Source organism: Spermophilus citellus (assembly GCF_964194105.1).
Source record: "Spermophilus citellus genome assembly, chromosome: 17".
Lineage (NCBI taxonomy): Eukaryota > Metazoa > Chordata > Mammalia > Rodentia > Sciuridae > Spermophilus > Spermophilus citellus.
Window position 1 is genome coordinate 34,248,177 of NC_138199.1, and position 20,386 is coordinate 34,268,562.

Sequence of the window (20,386 nt, forward strand, 5' to 3'; positions counted from 1 at the left end):
TGATTTTCTTGAGTATTGGAGCTGTCTTAGTTTATTTGGACTGCTATAGCCATATAAAGCTTATGAAGATACAGAAATTTATTTCTCCTAGTTCTGGAGTTTGGAAAGTCAAAGATCAGTGCACTGGCAAATTTGATGTCCAGTGAGAGCCTGTTTTCTGGTTCACAAATGATGCCATCACGCCATTACTCCCATGGGAGAACAGGTGATGCAACAGTTTCCTGATTTTGTTCTTTTCCTTATAAAATCTATTCTTACACCAGTCATCTTGCCACCCTTATACTTGAGTTCTTTCATGATCATTCCATCACTCTTAAATAAAGCTCAGGGCTGAGTGTGGTGGTGCAAGCTTATAATCCCAGCAACTCAGGAGGTTGAGGCAGGAGGATCACAAGTTCTAGGCCAGTCTAATGGCATGTTATCTCTGAGCCACATCCCCAGCCCTTTTTATTTTTATTTTTTAATTTTGAGACAGGGTCTTGCTAAATTGCTGAGGCTGGCCTCAAACTTGCCATCCTCCTGCCTCAGCCTCCCAAGCTGCTGGGATTATAGGCATGCTCCATGATGCCCACCTGAGGACGAGCTTTCTTGAAGTCACCTAGTCACCAAAGCTCCTTGGCCTGAACTCAATGATCTCTCTCTTCCTACTACTTACACTGTTTATCAGGAAGGACTTCATGCCACTTAGCCATTCATTCTTTTAAGAACTTGTATTTGAAACTGCCTTTGTATAAAATTCTGGATGGGGTGTTAGAAATAAAAATGAATTAGTTACAAGGGGAGTACCTGATTCAAAAGCTCTTCCAGTACTGTAGGGAGAGGTAATATGTAAATAAATATCTACCACAGGTAGAGAAATGATAAGAACTGTAATAGGTAAGATCAAGCACAATGGGAATTTAAGAAAACGAGAGATTTTCCTCCAGCTGAGAAGTTGCCAGGAACTTTATGGATGAGGTCACATTCCCTTTGCACCCTAAACAGTTCATACATAAAGAGTAGTTTCATTTATGCTGCAAGAGTTCAAGTGCCTGTGTTCCTCATACTTCTGGGACTAGAGATCAATAATCACCTCATTAGAGGAATTTCCTCCAGCTTAGTATTGTAAAAAAATTGAGACACTTCAGTAAAGTCTGTCAAAGTAGCAGCTGAATTTGAAAAATATACTGTGTAATAATATTCTTGAAACAGAATAGTGCTCATCTGAAAGCTGTGCTACTGAAACATGTACCAGAATGTAACTGTTGCCAGCCAGGTACAGATATAGTATCATCTTATTTCGCCACCAGGATTCTGCCACATTTTAGGATTCACAGTTACTGTGTGCCAAAAATGACCTTCTACACCCAAGTGAAGAAGCTCTGGCCCACAGTCAGAATTAAGAGATGCTTTATCATCGGCAAAGTTTTCCTATGTGACCAGGATCATGGAAATCCCAAAGCCAAGTGACTGAGAAATCCAGCAAGGAAACTTGCCTTGGGTGTCTCCCAGCTGATTTCTCTGGGTCAATGGAACCACCTATCTTTAGAGCTCCCAGTTGCATTTCCTTTACTGATCTTATATTTATTCATATTTTTAAACTGATTTCCTTTTGGGGTATCATAAATTTTAGCACAGAAAATGTGAGGTTCTAGAGTGTGTGAGAGACAGGATCAACTGTATGGTTTGCTTCATTAGTGCTTATTCAGAGAAGGAAGACTGATCCTTGGTCCTCTGACTGTTCACCTAATCCAGTTTGCCTCTGGTCCTTAAACTGCATTCCTATAAGGATAATCTTTTAGTTGCTACCTCAAGGAAGTGTTCAAGTGCTGCTTACGTTCTTGATTCCAAAAAAGAAAGAAAGAAATTTAGATTCTGAATCCTGATACTTCAAGAAATCCTAGTACTGGGGAATGATCAGGTAAGGATTTAGGTAAGTGAGCAATCCTTGTCTTGGGTCAGTTCATTGTATGTGAAAGTTCTCAGTAGAGTGGTATACATCTCCTCATCTTTGTATGATGTTTAAGGGGTACTTACAATAATGAGGCACACAGACTGCATATCAACCCCGTTCATCAATATGAGTTCTTAAATTCCCAGCTAGCAGATTGGATTCCCATTCATTTTGTAGCACAGGCCCTATTAGGGTGCCCCTTCTTAAAAAATAGAAACAATAACAACAAAATCCATCCTAGAGAGGGTATGGAGTTATGGCAGGCAAGGGCAAAATGTCTGTCACAGAAGTCAGATTCTTTCCCTCAAAAATGAGTCATCTGTCCTCTTTCTCAAAGTTCTGGAGAAACAGTAGCTCAGCTGGCAGTGCCCTGGGAGGACCCTTACAGTGCTTCAAGTAATTGGTGGAAGGGATGTTTGCTTTCTGGTTATGGGCCTTTGTCAAGAGACATAGGAAATTCTGGGGTTGCAGGATGAGAATGTGCACCAGCATTATTTCTACGTTCAGGAGACAGCCTGAGTCCCTGGGGATTGGGAGACTCTCAGCTTGACCTCTTCCTAGACAAAAATGGAAATGTATTTAGAAGCATCTGGATTTATCAGGTCTCCAGTTTTCCTTCCCCAGTCCCCATGCTGCCGCTGCCACTGCCCCCAAAGCCCAGGAAGGGAAGAACAACTTAGCCCTCTTATAAACAATACTGCAGAATCTTCACCCACCTACCTCAGGGAAACTGCTGACCCCTGAATGCCTCGCATTCTCCTAGAATGCAGCCAAGGCGGAGTTCTGACTGAACTAAGCAATTCTATCTTTGGGACCTCTTCTAGCTCTCATTTTTCTTCTCCTGCTCCCTTTTTTTCTAGAGTTTGAGAGCTGTACTGTTCATTGTTTCTACCCATCATTATTAAGGGAGAGATGGAAACATTCCCATGGTAACAGTTTCATCTCAAAATATCTGAATGCTCTTAGCCACCCTCCCACTCCAGGGAAAAGATGAGCTTTGTTTTTTTCAAATCTTCATCCTTAGAGTACAGTTGACAGGTCCTCTGCACACCGCAGGGAAGCCAGCCCTGATCAGGAACACAGGAAGGGCTCAGAGAGGTAGATTTCTTTCTAAGCTGACTGCACTTCCAGAACAAAGTGGAAATATTTCAAAAACATAATGTTAGATGGCTCTGACACTGACCCAAAGAATTACTAGTGGAAAGAGTAGTGAAAATACCAACTTCTCTGGGGAAGATTAAGTGAGAACATCTGAGATAGGCCAGGACAGACTTGGTTCAAAGAGCCACAGGCCACCCTATCTGACTGCAGAGAACAGATTTAAACAAATTCATCAGAGATGTATGTTGATCAACATCAGGGAAGTGGGGACAGAAAATGGGACAAGAAAGCATGATACTTTATATTCATGACCTATTTTATAACTGGCAAAGAGCCTTCTGTATTGAAATGGGTTGACAGGAGATAGGAAACATTTTTCGTTAATATGTATTGGTATCTGTTGCATGTGTAGTTTATTATCTATCACAAATTAGATCAAAACTTGGTAGCTTAAAACAGCAAACATTTGGGGGCTGGGGTTATAGTTCAGTGGTAGAGTGCTCACCTAGCATGTGCTAAGCCCTGGGTTCAAACCTCAACACCACATAAAAATAAATAAAATAAAGATACTGTGTCCAACTACAACAAAAAAAAATAAATTTAAAAAAATAGCAAATATTTGTTATCTTACAGTTTCTGTGGGTCAGGAATCTGTGAGTGGTTCTGGTTCAGGGTCTCTAATTAGGTTGCATATTGGAGTCAGGAACAGTCAACTGAAGGCTTCACTGGGCCTTAAAGATCCCTTTCCAAGACGGCTCCTTCACATGGCTATTGGCAAGAGGCCCCAGACACATAGTTTGCAAATATTTTCTTCCATGTGTGAGTTGTCTTTTTTTTTAATTTAATGATATTAGGGATTGAACTCAGGGACTCTACCACTGAGCTACATCCCCAGCCCTCATTTTCTTATTTATTAGTGTTTTGGTTTTTGTTGTTGTTTTTTGGTGCTAGGGGTTGAACCCAGGGCCTCATGCATGATGAGAATGCACTCTACCACTGAGCAAAAGACTCCTGGCCCCATAAATTTTTTATTTTGGTGACACCCAAATTATATATATATTTAAAATTTTTTTAATATTAAAAAAATATTTTAAAAAATCAATTGGCCATAGCGTAAGGGCATATTTCTTGATTTTATTCTATTGATCTATGCATCTATTCTTATCCCAATACTACAGTGTTTATTCTATAGCTTTTTAGCAAGTTTTGAAATATGGAAGTATGAGTCTTTTTTTTTTTTTCAGGATTGTTTAACGACTATCCTAGCTCCCTTACATTTACATGTTTGCCCTTTTCGTTTTTTCTTTTGAGACAGGGTCTTGCTAAATTGACTAGGCTGGCCTCAAACTTATGATTCGCTTAACTCAGCCTCCTGAGAAACTAGAATTACAAGCATGTGCCACCATGCCTACCCTATTTCCATATGATTAAGATCAGCTTGTCAGTTTCTCAAAATAAAAGCCAAATGGATTTTGATAAGGATTACATTGAATCTGCAGATCAATTTGGACTATCGCCATCTTAACATTTCCAATCCATGAATGTGAACTGGCTTTCCATTTATTTAGGTCTTCTGTGATTTCTTTAATTATGTTTTATGGTTTTTTTGGTATACAAGTTTTATGGTATACAAGTTGTTTGCTCCCATGCTTAAATTTATCCATAAGTTTTTATTCTATTCAATGATATTGCAAATAAAATTATTTTCTTAATTTTATTTTCAAATAATTCTTTACTCAAGTGTAGAAATATAGTTGATCTTTTGTATGTTAATCTCTATCCTGCCACTGTTATCTCTAATAATTTGTAGATTCCTTAGGACTTTTTTTTTTTTTTTTTTTTTTTTGGTACCAGTGATTGAACTCAGGGACACTCAAATCACTGAGCTACATCCCCAGCCCTAGTTTGTATTTTATTTAGAAACAGGTTCTCACTCCAATGGTACAGAATAGAGGACACAGAGACTAACGCACATAAGTACAGTTATCTTATATTAGACAAAGGTGCCAAAAACATACATTGGAGAAAAGATAACCTCTTCAACAAATGGTGCTAGGAAAATGGGAAATCCATATGCAACAAAATGAAATTAAACCCTTATCTCTCACCATGCACAAAACTCAACTCCAAGTAGATCAAGGACTTAAGAATTAAACCAGAGACCCTGAGTCTAATAGAAGAAAAAGTAGGCCCAAATCTCCATCATGTCAGATTAGGCCCCTACTTCCTTAATAAGACTGCTATAGTGCAAGAATTAAAAGAAAGAATCAGGGCTGGGGTTGTGGCTCAGTGGTAGACCGCTTGCCTAGCACGTGCGAGGCCCTGGGTTCAATCCTCAGCACCACATAAAAATAAATAAATAAAATAAAGATATTGTGTCCAACTGCAGCTAAAAAATAAATATTAAAAAAGAAAGAATCAATGGGATGGATTCAAAATAAAAAGCCACTTCTTAGCAAAAGAAACGATCAGTGAGGAGCATCTTTTTTTTTTTTTTTTTTTTTTTTAAAGAGAGAGAGGAGAGAGAGAGAGAATTTTTTAATGTTTATTTTTTAGTTCTCAGCGGACACAACATCTTTGTTGGTATGTGGTGCTGAGGATCGAACCCGGGCCGCACGCATGCCAGGCGAGCGCGCTACCGCTTGAACCACATACCCGGCCCCAGTGAGGAGCATCTTGAGAGCAAATTTTTACCACTTGCACATCAGAGCACTAATCTCTAGGGTATATAAAGAACTCAAAAAGCTAAACACCAAAACAACAAATATATGAAAAAATGTTCAACATCTCTAGCCATTAGAGAAATGAAAATCAAAACTACTTTAAGATTTCATCTCACTCCAGTCAGAATGGCAGCTATTAAGAATACAAACAGGGGGGCTGGGGATGTGGCTCAAGTGGTAGTGAGCTTGCCTAGCATGCGTGAGGCACTGGGTTCGATTCACAGCACCTCATAAAAATAAAATAAAGATATTGTGTCCGCTTAAAACTAATATATATATAAAGAATACAAACAGGGCCGGGGTAGTGGTTCAGCAGTAACATGTGCGAGGTCCTGGGTTCGATACTCAGCACAACATAAAAATAAATAAATAAAATAAAGGTATTGTGTCCAACTACAACTAAAAAAATTTTTTTTAAAGAATACAAACAACAATAAGTGTTGGCGAGGATGTGGGGGGCGGGGGGAAGGCACACTCATACATTGCTGGTGGGACTGAAAATTGGTGCAGCCAATATGGAAAACAGTATGGAGATTCCTTGGAAAACTGGGAATGAAACCACCTTTTGACCCAGCTATCCCACTCCTCGGTCTATACACATAGGACTTAAAAACAGCATACTGCAGGGACACAGCCACATCAATGTTTATAGCAACACAATTCACAATAGGTAAACTGTGGAACTAACCTAGATGCCCTTTAGTAGATGAATGGATAAAGAAAATGTGGTTATATATACACAATGGAATATTACTCAGCAATAAAGGAGAATAAAATCATGGCATTTTTAGGTAAATGGATGAAGTTGAAGAATATTATGTTAAGTGAAGTTAGCCAATCCCAAAAAAACAAATGCCAAATGTTTTCTCTGATATAAGGAGGCTGATTCATAGTGGGGTTGGGAGGGGGATCATGGGAGAATTAGACAAACTCTAGATAGGGAAAAAGGGTGGGAGGAGAAAGGGAGCTTGGGGGTAGAAAAGATGGTGGGATGAGATGGACATTATTACCCTAAGTACATGTATGAAGACACAAATGGTGTGAATATACTTTGTAAAATAAGAGATATGAAAAAATGTGTTTTATATATATGTAATATGAATTGTAATGCAATTTGCTGTCGTATATAACAAATTAGAATTTTTAAAATTTTAAAAATAATACATAATATATACTATTATAAAAAGAGAAAAAAAAAAGAATCGGAGTCTCACTGAGTTGCTTAGTGCCTCACTTTGGTTGACCTGGCTTTAAACTCGAGATCCTCCTGCCTCAGCCTCCCAAGCTGCTGGGATTACAGGCATGCACCACCTGTAGCACATTTAGGACTTTTGTACACAAGATAGTTTTACTTCCTCCTGTCCAAACTGGATGCCTTTTAATTAATGTTATCTTCCTTAATTGCCCACCCCAAAGCCCCAACACAATGTTGACTAGAATGACAAAAGCAGATGTTTGATTTGTTCCTGATTTTAGGGAGAAAACATCCAGTCTTTTCAGCATTAAGTATGATGTTAGCCAAGGGTTTTTTATAGATGTCCCTTATCAGATTAAGGAAATCTCCTCCTGTTCCCAGTTTTTGACTGTTTCATCATGAAAGCATGTTGGATTTTGTCAAGTGCTTTTTCTAAGTCTACTGAAATAGTTTTATAGTTTTTGTCCTTTATTCCATGAATATAGTGTATTTCATTGAGTTTTGTATGTTGAATCAACCTTGCATTTTTGGGAAAATCCCACTTGGTCGTGATGTGTAATCCTTTTTACTTATTGTTGGATTCACTTTGCTAGTATTTAGTTGAGAGTTTGCATTTATAGCAGAATGGGTGTTCTGTGGTTTTCTTGTGCTGTCTCTGATTTTGCTCTCAGAGTAATGCTGACCTCAGAATGAGTTGGGAAGTGTTCCTACTCCCATTTTTTTGGAAGAGTTTGTGAAGGATCAATGTTGTTTATTATGTCTTTAACCCATTTCAATCAGATTTTTGCCTCTATTACTATGCTGAAATTGTTCTTGTCAAGGTCTCCCAGTGTCCTCCATGTTGCCCAATGCAGTGGTCAATTCTCAGCCATCGGTTTAAGCTCATTAGCAGCTCCCCCCCCCCGCCCCGCCCAGTACTGGACTTTGTGCTGCCAGCAAGCACTCTATCACACAGTCATTTCTGAACCTTTTTAAAATTTTATTTTGAGACATGGTTTCACTAAGTTGCCAAGGCTGGCCTAGAACATGGTTCTCCTGTCTCAGCCTTCCCAGTAGCTGGGATTATAGGCAGGTGCCACTATACCCAGCTCATCAGCAGCATTTGATTTATTTCCTTGCTTCTTGGAATAATCTCTTCTTTTGCTTTCCACAATTTTCTGGGTATTCTCTCCCTCATTGGTCATGCTTTGCAAGTCTCCTTTCCTGGATTGTCTTCCCCTCTCAGCCCTCTTAATAATGGAGGGCCTCAGGACTAAGTCTTTGAAACAGTTTTTATATTTTCTGACTTTGGTGATTTTATTGCTCTCCTAGATTTAAACTCAACTCATGCTGAAGACTCCCAAGTTTAGAGTCCAAGGATGATCTCTCTCTTTATCTTTGGACTTAAATGTCCAGTGCCCCCTGGACATTCTTTTAAAAATATTTTTTTTAGTTGTTGATGGACCTTTATTTTACTCATTTATTTATATGTGTTGCTGAGACTCGAACCTAGTGCCTCACACACACCCAACCCCCACTGGACATTTTAACTTCAATATTGACTGTGTATTTCAAACTTAACATGTCCAAAATAACTTTTGATCTAGCCCACAAAAGCCTGCTGCTCCCCTAATCTTCCCCATCTTTTTTTTTTTTTTTTTTTTTTTTTTTTTTTTTTTTGAGATGGGGTCTCACTGTGCTGCCCAGACTGGTCTCAAACTCCTGGGCTCTAGAGATTCCCCTGCTTTAGCCTCCCAAGTAGCTGTGACTATTCCCACATCATTATTAAACACAGCTTTTCCTTTTAATTGCTCAGGCTAAAACTATCAGTGTCAACCTTATTGGTGTCTCTCAATCCTGACAGTCACTCCATTAGTAAATCCTGTTGGGCCTATCTTCAAAATAACTAGAGCATAACCACTTCTTACCACCTTCATGATTAGATTATGTTTATCTAGCTGGGATTGTTGTAATAGGCTCTGTGTGTGGGGGTGGGGGGGTATTTAAGCCAGGATTGCTCTACCACTGAGCTATACCTCCAGCCCATTTTTATTTTGAGACAGGATCTCCCTAAATTACTGAGGCTGTCCTTGAATTTGAGATCCTCCTGCCAGAGCCTCCTAAATAGCTGGGATTACAGGAAAGCACCACCGTGTTTAGCCATACTATACTCTTATATAATTGTGTTGGTTGTTAGTCTCCTGACACTGTAAGATCCATGAGGGTATGATTTTTTTCTGTTTTGTTTACTGCTTTACTCCTTGCTCCTGGAATGGTATCTAGCACAGAGGGAAGTGTAATAAAAAGGAAAAGAATTAGCCCATTTTATAAATCTATTTATAAAGTCCTTTTCATATACCATTTAGTTCTTATAAACAAGAGACAGCCGGGCATGGTGGCACATGCCTGTAATCCCAGCGATACAGGAGGCTGAGGCTGGAGGATTGCAAGTTCAAGACCAGCCTCAGCAATTTAGTTAGGCCCTAAGCAACTTAGACCCTGTCTCAAAATAAAAAGTGAAAAAGGGCTGGGGATGTGGCTCAGTGGTAATGCACCTCTGGTTTCAATCCCCAGTACAAAAAGAAAGAGAAAGACAGACAGACAGACAGACAGATACTACCATCTTCCCCACTATAAACATGGCAGTACTGAGGCTAGAGGAGTTTGAGAAACCAGTCATAGACCCAGTGAAGCAGCAGGAATGGAACTTGAAACCATATCTACAAATGCCATGTTGGAGGTCAGTACTTGTTACTAAAGGCCTAGGCAGAAGGACTCCTTTCAGCTTTGATTTTGCATATGACTATTTCCCTAGAGAATGAGCAGCACTTCTGCATGAACTTGGTATAAGCAATTTTCCATTTCTGAACTACAGCATCCCAAGAAAACTCCAGCATGGCAGAGAGAGCACACCACCTGCAGATGCCCAGGAGAGCCTGGGACTTATTTTTAGCCAGGATAGGAGAAGTGCCGAATATCTTCTGGAAGAGTTGGCAGCTGGCTGGCTGCTGATACAGCTGTGTTTATGTAAGCTGGTGGCAGAGGGTTACAAAGAAGCAAGAGGAGCTTAACCCACCTCCACACTAGTCCAGTGCTTGTTGGGAAGCTGTGGGTCAGGAGTCGTTGGTGAGGAGAGAGGGTTGTGCGATAACTTGGAGACTGCAGAGAGCATGGGGGTGACTGGCCCCCACCCCGGTCCCCAAGTCAGGGCATTTGTCAAAGCATTCCTTTGAAAGATCTGTCCACTAATTCTGGTCTCTTCCCATTTATTATCCAGGAGTAAATAAAAGAACAGAAACTCTTTCAAATGGTACAGCTGTAAAGCAGAGCAGTTCACCTGATGCTGACCACTCTTCTCAGGTGTGCCAGATAAAAGTAATCTGTAACACCCCATCCCACAGAAGCTGTCAAATATCCAGTGCCTGCTTCGTCCTGGAAGCAGCAGAATAAGGTTTTTAAAAGAGTTATCTGAGGGTACTCTCAAGGAGAATTCATGTAGACCTTTTAAAGTCAGAGTTGTTTTTAGGTTTAGTTATAAAAATGTTCAAGTGAAAAACAAAACTGGAGTAAAAGCTGTAATGACCCCTCATGTTCCCATCACCCAGCTTCAACAATGATCAGCTCAGCCACTCTGATTTCATCTGTTCTCCCAGCCACTCTGGAATTAATTTGGATAAATCCGAAACAGCACATTATTTCTTCTGAAAAATATTCCAGTGTGTACCTCTAGAACATAGGAAATGTCAACAACAACAACAACAAAAAAAAAACTTGAAAAATGAACTATTTGCTGAAGATCAAATATATATGGTATTCAGATTTCACCAACTATCTAAATCTAAGCAAATTTTCTTTCTTTCTTTTTTTTTTTTTTTCACTTGATTTGCTTAAATCAGAATCCAAAAAAGGTTCATCCCCTTTCCCCCAATCCCTTGCAATTTATTGTTGAAGAAACCAGGTCATTTGTCCTGTAGAGGGTTCCATGGTCTGGATTTTTCTGAGTATCCCAGTGATGTCATTTGATATATTCTTCTGTAATTTGATTTTTTAAAAATTCTTTTTTGTGGTGGTGAGGATAGAACCCAGGGTTTTACACATCCTACGCAAGTGCTCTACCACTGAGTCACACCCTCAGTCTGCTATATTTCTTAACTACCAATTTATAGAAAATATAGGAATTTATTTCCTACATTTAAATTACCTATTTTAAATTATACTTTCTGTATTTAAATTTATTTCCTATAAATTGCTAGTTACATCTAGAGACTTGATCAAATTCAGGTTCAGTTCTCCAGCAAGAATCCTTCCTAGGTGGCTTTGTACTTCCCTCAGAGGCAGCAAATACCTGGTTTCTTTTTGTGGTGGTAATAGCCTGGATCATTGCCTAGACCTATTATTTGACTGATACTTAATGATTTTTTTTCCCCTTTGTACCAGGGATTGAACCCAGGGGCGCTTTACCCTGAGCCACATCCCCAGCCCTTAAAAAAAAAATGTTTTATGTAGAGACAGGGCCTCACTCAGTTGCTGAGGCTGGCTTTGAACTTGTGATCTTCCTGCTTCAGCCTGCTGAGCTGCTGGTATTAGAGGCCTGTGTCACAACGCCTGGCAGTACCTAATGAATTTTAAGAAATGAATGTGACTTCAATGGTTGTCTTCGAGTATATATGCAGAAAAGCACTTCTTAGAAAGTGTATTGTTTGTTATTTTCCAGAAGTAAGTCTGCCCTGGTGGATTACAGTAGGGGGCACCTTTGGGAACCCCGCCCAGCCTGGGGCACTGTGTGCTCTGGTTGGGTGCTGTAGCTATTCTTCCCCACTAGAGGACACTATGGCTACAGGACTTCCCGTGGCTCCTGGCCAGTCTTACTCCTAGTACCTTAGGAGGCAGTCTTTGGTGTACATTTATGAAGCATCAACTATGTGCTTCTTATATCAAGGAAGGAGATAAAAGAAGTCAAATACAAGGCCCTGTGGCATTGTTTCCCAAAGGTAATTTATTTGTGTGGCCCTTAAAAAAAACAAAAACAAAAACAAAAAAAAACCCCTGGGTATAGCTCAGTTGTACCACACTTGCCTAGCATGCTTGAGAGCCTGTGTTTGATTCCTAGCACTGAAAAAAAAAATCAGATAAATAAATAAAACCCACATAGAGGAGTGTCATCTGCTGGAAACTATTTTAGTCCCCACAGAGTGGCTGCCTCCTGCTATAAACTGCAAATTTGGTTACCTGGTTGGGTTTTTTTTTTTTTCTTTTTCAACTGCCATATATGGTCTTTTTGGAATGTGAATATATCTAAGAAATATGCCAAAGTGTGTTCATCTCTGAAATGATTTATTCATTTATTCACACCATGGATGGTGTATCCAGAGGGGAAAGGAAGGGAGATGATGCCTCCTGAGAGCCACTCTGGATCAGGCACTATTCCACCCTTCTTACCTACATCCTAGCAAAATGGGTACTATGAGGCTCATTTAAATCCAAGGAAACATGGGATTGGGGTGTAGCATAGTGGTAAAGCACTTGCCTAGCTTGTACACAGCCTTGGGTTTGATCCCCAGCAATACAAACTTTTTTTTTTAATGAACAAATAAATCCAAGGAAACAGAGATCCCCTGAGGTTAACCACCTTGCTGAAGGCTGTCCTGACATCAGTGAAAGTCTGAATGAATAAAGGTGTACATTTCCCACTCAACCCTTTGATACCACACTGTCAGACATGATACAGAGAAAGGTGTTACAAAGCCACCCTGTCCTTAAGAAGGTCATGATATAACACGAAGTGACAATCAACAGATGAATGATTAGCAGATGACTCCTAATAAGTGACCACCCTTGCAACATGCCTCTATGTGGCCTCTCTGGCTGCTTGCTGTGATTCTGGCCTCCAGCACAGGGAAGCCACCATCCACTAGTAAAAGGGCATCCCGGAGGCTCTGCTTGTAATGATATCTTCATGTGGACAGCCCTCTGACCTTCCCATCTCCCTGATGACCACGGCTTTGGGGAGCATCACTGTGATTGAAGCTATGATCACTCTCCCACCTGCAGTAGGCAGCAAAGCCAAAATAGACATAATCTCTACTGCTCAAAATCTGTAACTGAATGAGGACAAAGGCAATAAGTTCTTGAAAAATCTGTGCTAATGTTGGGCATAATTTTAAATGCCTTCCTGGTTTTTCATATTTTCAGACCCACTCACCCTCTCACAGCCTCATCCCTACTGCCCCCTAGGTCAGCCCTGGCAGCACAACTGAAGCCATATCATCAGAGCCCAAGCTGTGTTATTTATAAAATCTCATCAGTTAACATGAAGAAGAGAGAATGTCAGCTGGCAGTGGAGAGAACGAATTGAATGGTTTAAGTTGGGAAAGATACAGGTGGCAGGTGCCTAAAGCAGCCAAGCTGCAAGCATTTTGAAGAGGCCCAACCCAAATGCCCCTTCTGCTTTGGGCAATCAGTGGTAAGGTTCTGGGAAGGGAGGATAAGCGTGGGTGTGCTCCAAGCCACCAATCTCCTTCAAAGGAGCCTCGGATAATGAATGAGCCATCCACCAGCGCCTTTGCTCTCTGATGAAAGGACCTCCCCCTGCAGACCTTCTCTCTGCAAATACAATTGTGCCCCAGAAACCATCTAGCAAACATGCCTATTTCTTCGGTGTTTCTAGTATTTCCCTGACTTGTGGCCCCTTTTTTCTTAGATATAAATTGTCACAGCAAGCCAAACCAGCAGAATGCTTACGGACGCTTCCTAGGCTTTCCCTGAGCTAGGTTAACCCTGTGGCTCGCTGCCTGTGGGGCTGCTCACAGCTAAGGATGTCTTGGATGCGTGCATCTCCCCTCTCTGCTGTTCTTGTGTCTTTGGAGTGTGCAGAGCCAGGCATATGATGAGCTGCAGACCAGAGCTGCAGCCACCAGATCGAGAAGCAGGGGAAAACGCATTTCCGTTGCAGGACGACCTTCACGGAGAAGGGACAGGTTAACTCCATCGCTCTGCAGAGGACTTGGACAGCTCCCCAAGGAGCCACAACAGGCTGCCACAGCTGTAGGGAGATCATGTGCTCTGGCAGCACAGGGGAGGATGCCCAGCAGATCGAAACTGCCCAAGGCAGTCTCTGGACCCCATTTTGTACAGAGCCCCCTTATCTCTCTGATCTGGCTTGATGATGTGCAAGTCTGGAAAATTGTGGGTCACCTTGGGGCCATTCGAGCCATCCTCCTAATTCCAGTCTGCTTCCCTATTTCTAATTCAGAGAAGAGATAAAGGCAAGAGACAGAAAAGGAGACTTCTTATTCAAGTCATCATCTCCTTGGTGATGTGCTTCATGGACAGGGAGGCCACATTGAGACAACAATCCTAACCCCCCTCAGCCACAACCCAGAGAGTACTGGCTTACTTAGGGGTAGGGGGGGTAGGAAGCAGTTAATGCAAAGACTCCCAGAATGTCACTATCACCCTAACGACGACGGGCAGTTCCTATGCAGATTCACACCTTCCTGCCTTAGTACATGCAGTTCCTTCTGTCTTGAATACATCAAGCCTCATCCACTTGGCAAACGCCTACGTGGTCTTTTAAGATTCAGTTCCAGCATCACCTACTTGGACACTTTTTTGCTGCCACATGATGTTGCCTACTCAGTACCTATCACAAGTACCTGCAGGGGTTTTTGTTGTTGTTATTGTTGTTTGTTTGTTTTGTTTTTTTCACAGCATGGCCTTCCAACCTGACTTGTAGCTCACTGAGGGCAGAGGTATGTCTCATAGCTCTCTCTGAAGGCTCAGTCTGTAAAGATGTTTATCAGCAGTATCTGGGAAGAGAAAACCACAGATCCTAGGTTAGAGATGGATTCTCCTGCAGAATCTTAGAGTCCCTCTCACTTTTGCAAAAGACAAAACCAAGGTGGGGCTGGGGTGGTGGCTCAGCGGTACAGCACTAGTCTAGCTCATGCAAGGCCCTGGTGCAAGGCCCTGGATTTGATCCTCAGCACCACATAAAAATAAATAAACAAAATAAAGATATTGTGTCCAACTACAACTAAAAAATAAATATTAAAAAAAAAAAAACCCTAAGATAGGAAACTGTGCCTATCCCAGAATCACAAGGCTAAATAGTAGCAGAGCTCAGACAGGAGCCCAGGTCTGCTGACCCCTTGACCTGCTGTCAGGTATCAAGGTATCACTTCCTGAGCTCTGTTTCCCATGTCCTGCCTGGGAACAAGGGCTGATGGGTAATGAACAGGCTTCTGGGCCAACACAGGAGGGATAAGGTTTAGAGGGACTGCAAGTGAATTTCAGAGCTGGGAGGCATGTCACAGATTATCTAGTCCAACCTCTGCATTTACAGATGAGACAATGGAAGCCCGCAGTATAGCAGGGTGGGGGTGGGGATGAAGGGATTGCCCAAGGTTGCAGAGCAAGCTGGCGATAGAACTAAGCTGAGGACACAGGCCTCCTAATTTCTAGGGTGGTTGAGCCCCCACCCCCACAACCAGCTGCTATAGGAGGGGCAGATCCCTGGAGCCTTTGGATCCTCTAGGCTTTTCTTTCCCTCCTGGTGGCACAACACTTAAGTAGGGTGCATTCTGCATAAATAATAATGAACGCTTCCCTTCCAGGGAGGAAGGACAGCGTCTGGGCAGGCCGTGTGACAGATGGTATTTACAATGTGCACTGAGAAGTTCTCCCACAGCCTCACTGGGGCTGTGTGGCTGAGAGATGGAGGAAGCCCATTTGAGTGCCCACTGTCTCACTCCTCTGCCTGATAGGACCAGGCAGCTGCTGCTACTGTTCTGGCTGCTGCTGCATTTCTGTTCAGGGCCATTTCCCTGGTGTTAGTCACATTTTGCTACACTGAATGTGAAGCTCCAGGATGTCTTGCTACTGTGGCCTCTGCTGTTTCCTCATGGCCAGAAACCCTGACTCAGGAACCCCAGGCCATTCTCCCAGCTGCCTTCCCCAGAGCAGGAGCTGGGTTGGATCCACTGGGGAGACTTCTCAGGGATGATGACCTCTGGAAGGCCTTCCTTAGGCCTGGAGAAGTATTAGCAGGATAGACTCATTCATTGGACCTTTGGGGGACTTTCTAGGTGTCAGAAATCACTCAAGGAATCAAAGACACTCCTGTGAACAAGCAAGCCAAGCCCTTGCTCTTGTGAACAGTACATTCTAATGTAAAGGTTGACTTAACTATACTTGGTCCTCTCAGATTCTTGCTGGGTCTTTCCCTCTACAAAGTCTATTGGACATACTGGTGCCTGGCTTTGTGCAGCAGCAAATGAAAGCAAGCCAACCCCTCTTCTAGGAACACTACCCACATCACCTAAGAAAAATAAAGCAGCTGGGTACAGGGGCACACATGTGTAATCCCAGTTATCTGAGAAGCTGAGGCAGGAGGATTGTGAGCTTGAGGCCCATCTGGGCAATATAATAAGATTCTGTCTCTGATTTAAAAAAAAAAAAAAAAAAAAAAAAACAGAAACAAAGTAGATAAGTAGATGGGTCTTAGTTTTTGCCCCAAAGCCAGGGGCAGCTCCCAGCATTTCTGATTCATGCAAGCCTAAAGAAGGACCAGCCCTGTTTGGGATCTTTGATTTAGCCCCATCCCCTTGCCTTGGGGGAAGTCTTTGCAGGAAGTGGTCAGGGCCAATGGCAGAATACCTCTCTAGCGGAGTGGGGGTTCACCCTTAAAATAAGAATTTGGTGAGAAGAATGGAGATCAAACTTCCTCTGGACCCAGGAATTTTAGTCTCCCCCCTGACCCCAATATAAAATGGAAGCAGTGTATCCATTCTGAGGGCCTTTTTGAGGATGAAATGAAATGACAAACATAGAAGTATTTGAAATAAATGCAACAGCATGCAAGTGTACCGTTATTATTATGCAGAACCATCTTTTCTCCATAACATAAAACTTGCCTTTTGTTGGGGGCTTGAGAGTAATAACTATGTAATTAGACTTCATGTCATATCAAGAGAGGCATGCTCTGTTTTTCATTAAATAGACATTTGTTTGGCTTCCACAGCGAGCAGTGTTGTGCACTGTGATGGATGCAAAATTGAATGAGCCATCATCCTCCCCTTCAAAGAATGCACATTCCGGTATCAAGAAGATAAAATTTGGATAATGTAATGCAAGGTCAAAAGAAAAAAAGTGATTCAGAGGAAGGAGGGGTCCATCTGGGTTGGAGAGTTGAGGAAAGGTTTGATGGGAGAGAAAGCATTCACCAGAGAGATGCACAAGATGGGACGGGATGTTCACTGAACAGACAAGGATCTCCTGTTGCATAATCAAAAGTTATACAGCAATACTGCAGGTCCAAGGAGGATCCAGGAATGGATCCCTGGGGACCAGTCAAGCCCCACTGAGGTGGCTGGGAAGGAAGGCAAGACCTGAAGAAGTAGCATCAGAGTTTCCTGAAGGTGTGATTGGCTACATCTTGGGACTGGGAAAGTTTCCTCTGTGCTTTTCTGAGCTCAGCTTTTAAGTGCCCACACCTCTCTTTGAAAGGGTATGGTGTCTGTGAACCTGGACATCTTTCAGTAATGATTTAAGTAACTCAGAAAATTGGAGTGAAAGAAAGAGACGAAAGGAAAGGGGAAAAAAAATCTGCTTAGCCACCTTGTTCTGTTTGATCTGGCAGACAGCGGGCAACCACAGAAGAAGGCTGGAGATGGGGATGGAGGGTGGGTGGATTCCACGTGGCGGTCTCCTTCCTGAGCTCTGTCTGCTGTTTGGACTTGCAGACTTCAAACATGACTGGGGGATTCCTGGAAGACAAAAGAATTCGGGGCCGAGGCTTGGATCTCAGTCAAAAATAACTTATGTCTTCATCTCCGGCAGGCAAACAGCGGCAGCTCAGGGCTGGTTTGCCAGTTTCTCAGAAGATGGGAGCTACAGGTGGGGAGAGGGTCAGCTTAGGTTTACTTTAGAGAGAAAAGGAGCTGCAGAGGGTGTGGGCCTGGCTAGGGGAAATGGGAGAGTGGGAAACCATTGAAGAAGAGACCCAGGGGCTGGGGATGTGGCTCAAGCGGTAGCGCGCTCGCCTCGCAAGCGTGCGGCCGGGGTTCGATCCTCAGCACCACATACCAACAAAGATGTTGTGTCCGCCGAGAACTAAAAATAAATATTAAAAAATTCTCTCTCTCTCTCTCTCTCCTCTCTCACTCTCTCTTTAAAAAAAAAAAAAAAAAAAAAAAGAAGAGACCCAGCAGAGGAGGTTCCGATGAAAAGTCACCCCTGTTGATCCACCACCTCGCCTTTCTAGGCACCTCCATTTACTTTGAGCGATAATTACAGCTTTTAATGTTCCTTCCCTGGCTTCTCATTAGCTTAAGGTATCCACAAACAAACTGCTGGCTCCCCTCACCCCTCCTCTTCCCACGCCTAACACATCCTCCTGGCTTCTCAAGGGCAGCTGCATTGTTAGCTCCCAGGTTCAGAACATCAGCTGCTCCCTGAACATCATCTGAGGGTGCATTCCCTCTCCACTGCCTTCCCCCGTTATCCCACTGGGCTGCAATTAGAGGGTTATCTAACTTTCTCCCAGGAGGCCAGGGCTTGGGTTCCCAGCACCTTTGCCAGACCCTGGCCAACCATGGACACTCACAGTATGTCATTGCCTGGCACTGTGGGCTGCTTCCAGCTTCATCTTCCTAAAATGCTACTCTATTTAGAAGCCATCCCTGCTTCCCCAGCCTCCTCAGACTGGCCCACAAGGATGTCCGCCACATGTCTTCCTCATGTGCCTGGCCACACTTTGTGCCCAGCCACTTCATGGTTCCCCACACGATCAACAGCTTTCCAATCTCTGCTACAGTGGCTCCCTCTACCCAGAAACCCTTCCACATTCCCCACCCCAAAGCTGCCCCATCTTTCGAGGTTCATCTCAACAGCTCTTCTGAATGGAATTGAATTCCTTAGCATCTGAACCCCTCTTTCCCAATGTATGAGTCCGGATGTTGAAGAGGCCTATGGATTACAGCCTTGGTTCCCAGGAGGGTGCTCTTGGGAAGTGTGGGATCTTTAAGAGCTGAGGCCTAGTGGGAGATCTTTAGGTCACTGGGGGTTTGCCCTAGAAGGGGATTGTGGAACTGCACTCTTTTCCTCTTCCTTTCTTTTTCTTCCCGGTCACGAGGTAAACCAGTTTTGGTCGGCTACATCCTCCTGCCTTGTTGTGCTGCCTCACCACAGCATGGATCATGGACTGAAACCTCCAAAACCGTGAGCTGGGAACTTTTAAAAGAGTTCCTGGGTGTGGACTGCTGACAAAATGAAGAGCAGGGTATATGCCTTGTTTGCTGTCATCTCTCCCTACACCCCAAGAGTCCTGCCAGGGCAGGTGTGTGTAGCACATCCCCTGGCATCTATTAATGCCTAGCCCATGGCAGGCCTTGAGTGAAAATGAGACACCATGACCATTCCTTCCCCTTGAGCAGAAGGTCCCAGTCCTTCAGCTGTGTTAGGCTAGAATAGGATAAAAGCTAGCAGTCTAAGATGCTCCATGGCCACTCCCATCTCTTGGAGGTTTCTAGGTCTTGGGTCCCAGACCCCATGTCCCATTGTCTGCTGGGGAGCTGGCTGTACCTGATTGCAGAGTCCCCTGGGACTGAGGTGAAGCTGGTGTGGCTGAAGCAATGTTAAGGACATCAGGTGAGAGATTGTTGGGCATCGCAATTCATCGCAATAATCTCCAAGTCCAGATGGCTATTCTCCTTCAAGCCAGGGAGAAGAAAGAGATCTTCTGAAGGAAGAAATCTGGTGAAAGGCTGAAATTCTTTCTTAGGAGACTTTTGGGAATACTGCCAGTAGGAGACAACTGCTTCAGGGGAGAGAAGGAGGAACAAGATACCCCTCTGAATACCTCTCAGATCCTTACTTTGCCCTTTCATCTAACCGCTGCTGATCTTATGACCCTGCAGTGGATGGTACTACTCCTGTCCCCATGCTTAGATCAAACTTCTTATTGAACTACAGCTAGAGTGTAGTTTATTTTTTGAAACAGGGTCTTGCTCTTTTGCTCAGGCTGCCCTCTAACGACTGGGCTCAAAACCATGCTCCTGCCTCAGCCTCCCAAGTAGCTGGGAGTACAGCTGAGCACCACCTGCACTCCACCAGGAGGGACATTTTAAAATGTTACTCTCATATTCATAATTCTTCAGTGACTCCTGGTTGCCCTTAGGGTGAAGGGCTTTTCTCAGGAAACTCACAGCCCTTCACAACCCTCTCCAGGCTGACTCTTTACATTGAACATCTTGGTCTTATTTTAAACCAGGACAAATGGCTTGCAGTTCCCCTCGTATGGCATGCCACCTCTCATTTCAACCCTTGGCTCATGCTGTTGCTTCTGCCTGGAATGCCTCCTCTTCACCTTCCCACACATTGCCTAGAACTGGGGGGCATATCCTTTGAGAAGATTTCCTGGATCCACATGAACCTTCCCCTTTGGTTTCTGTATCC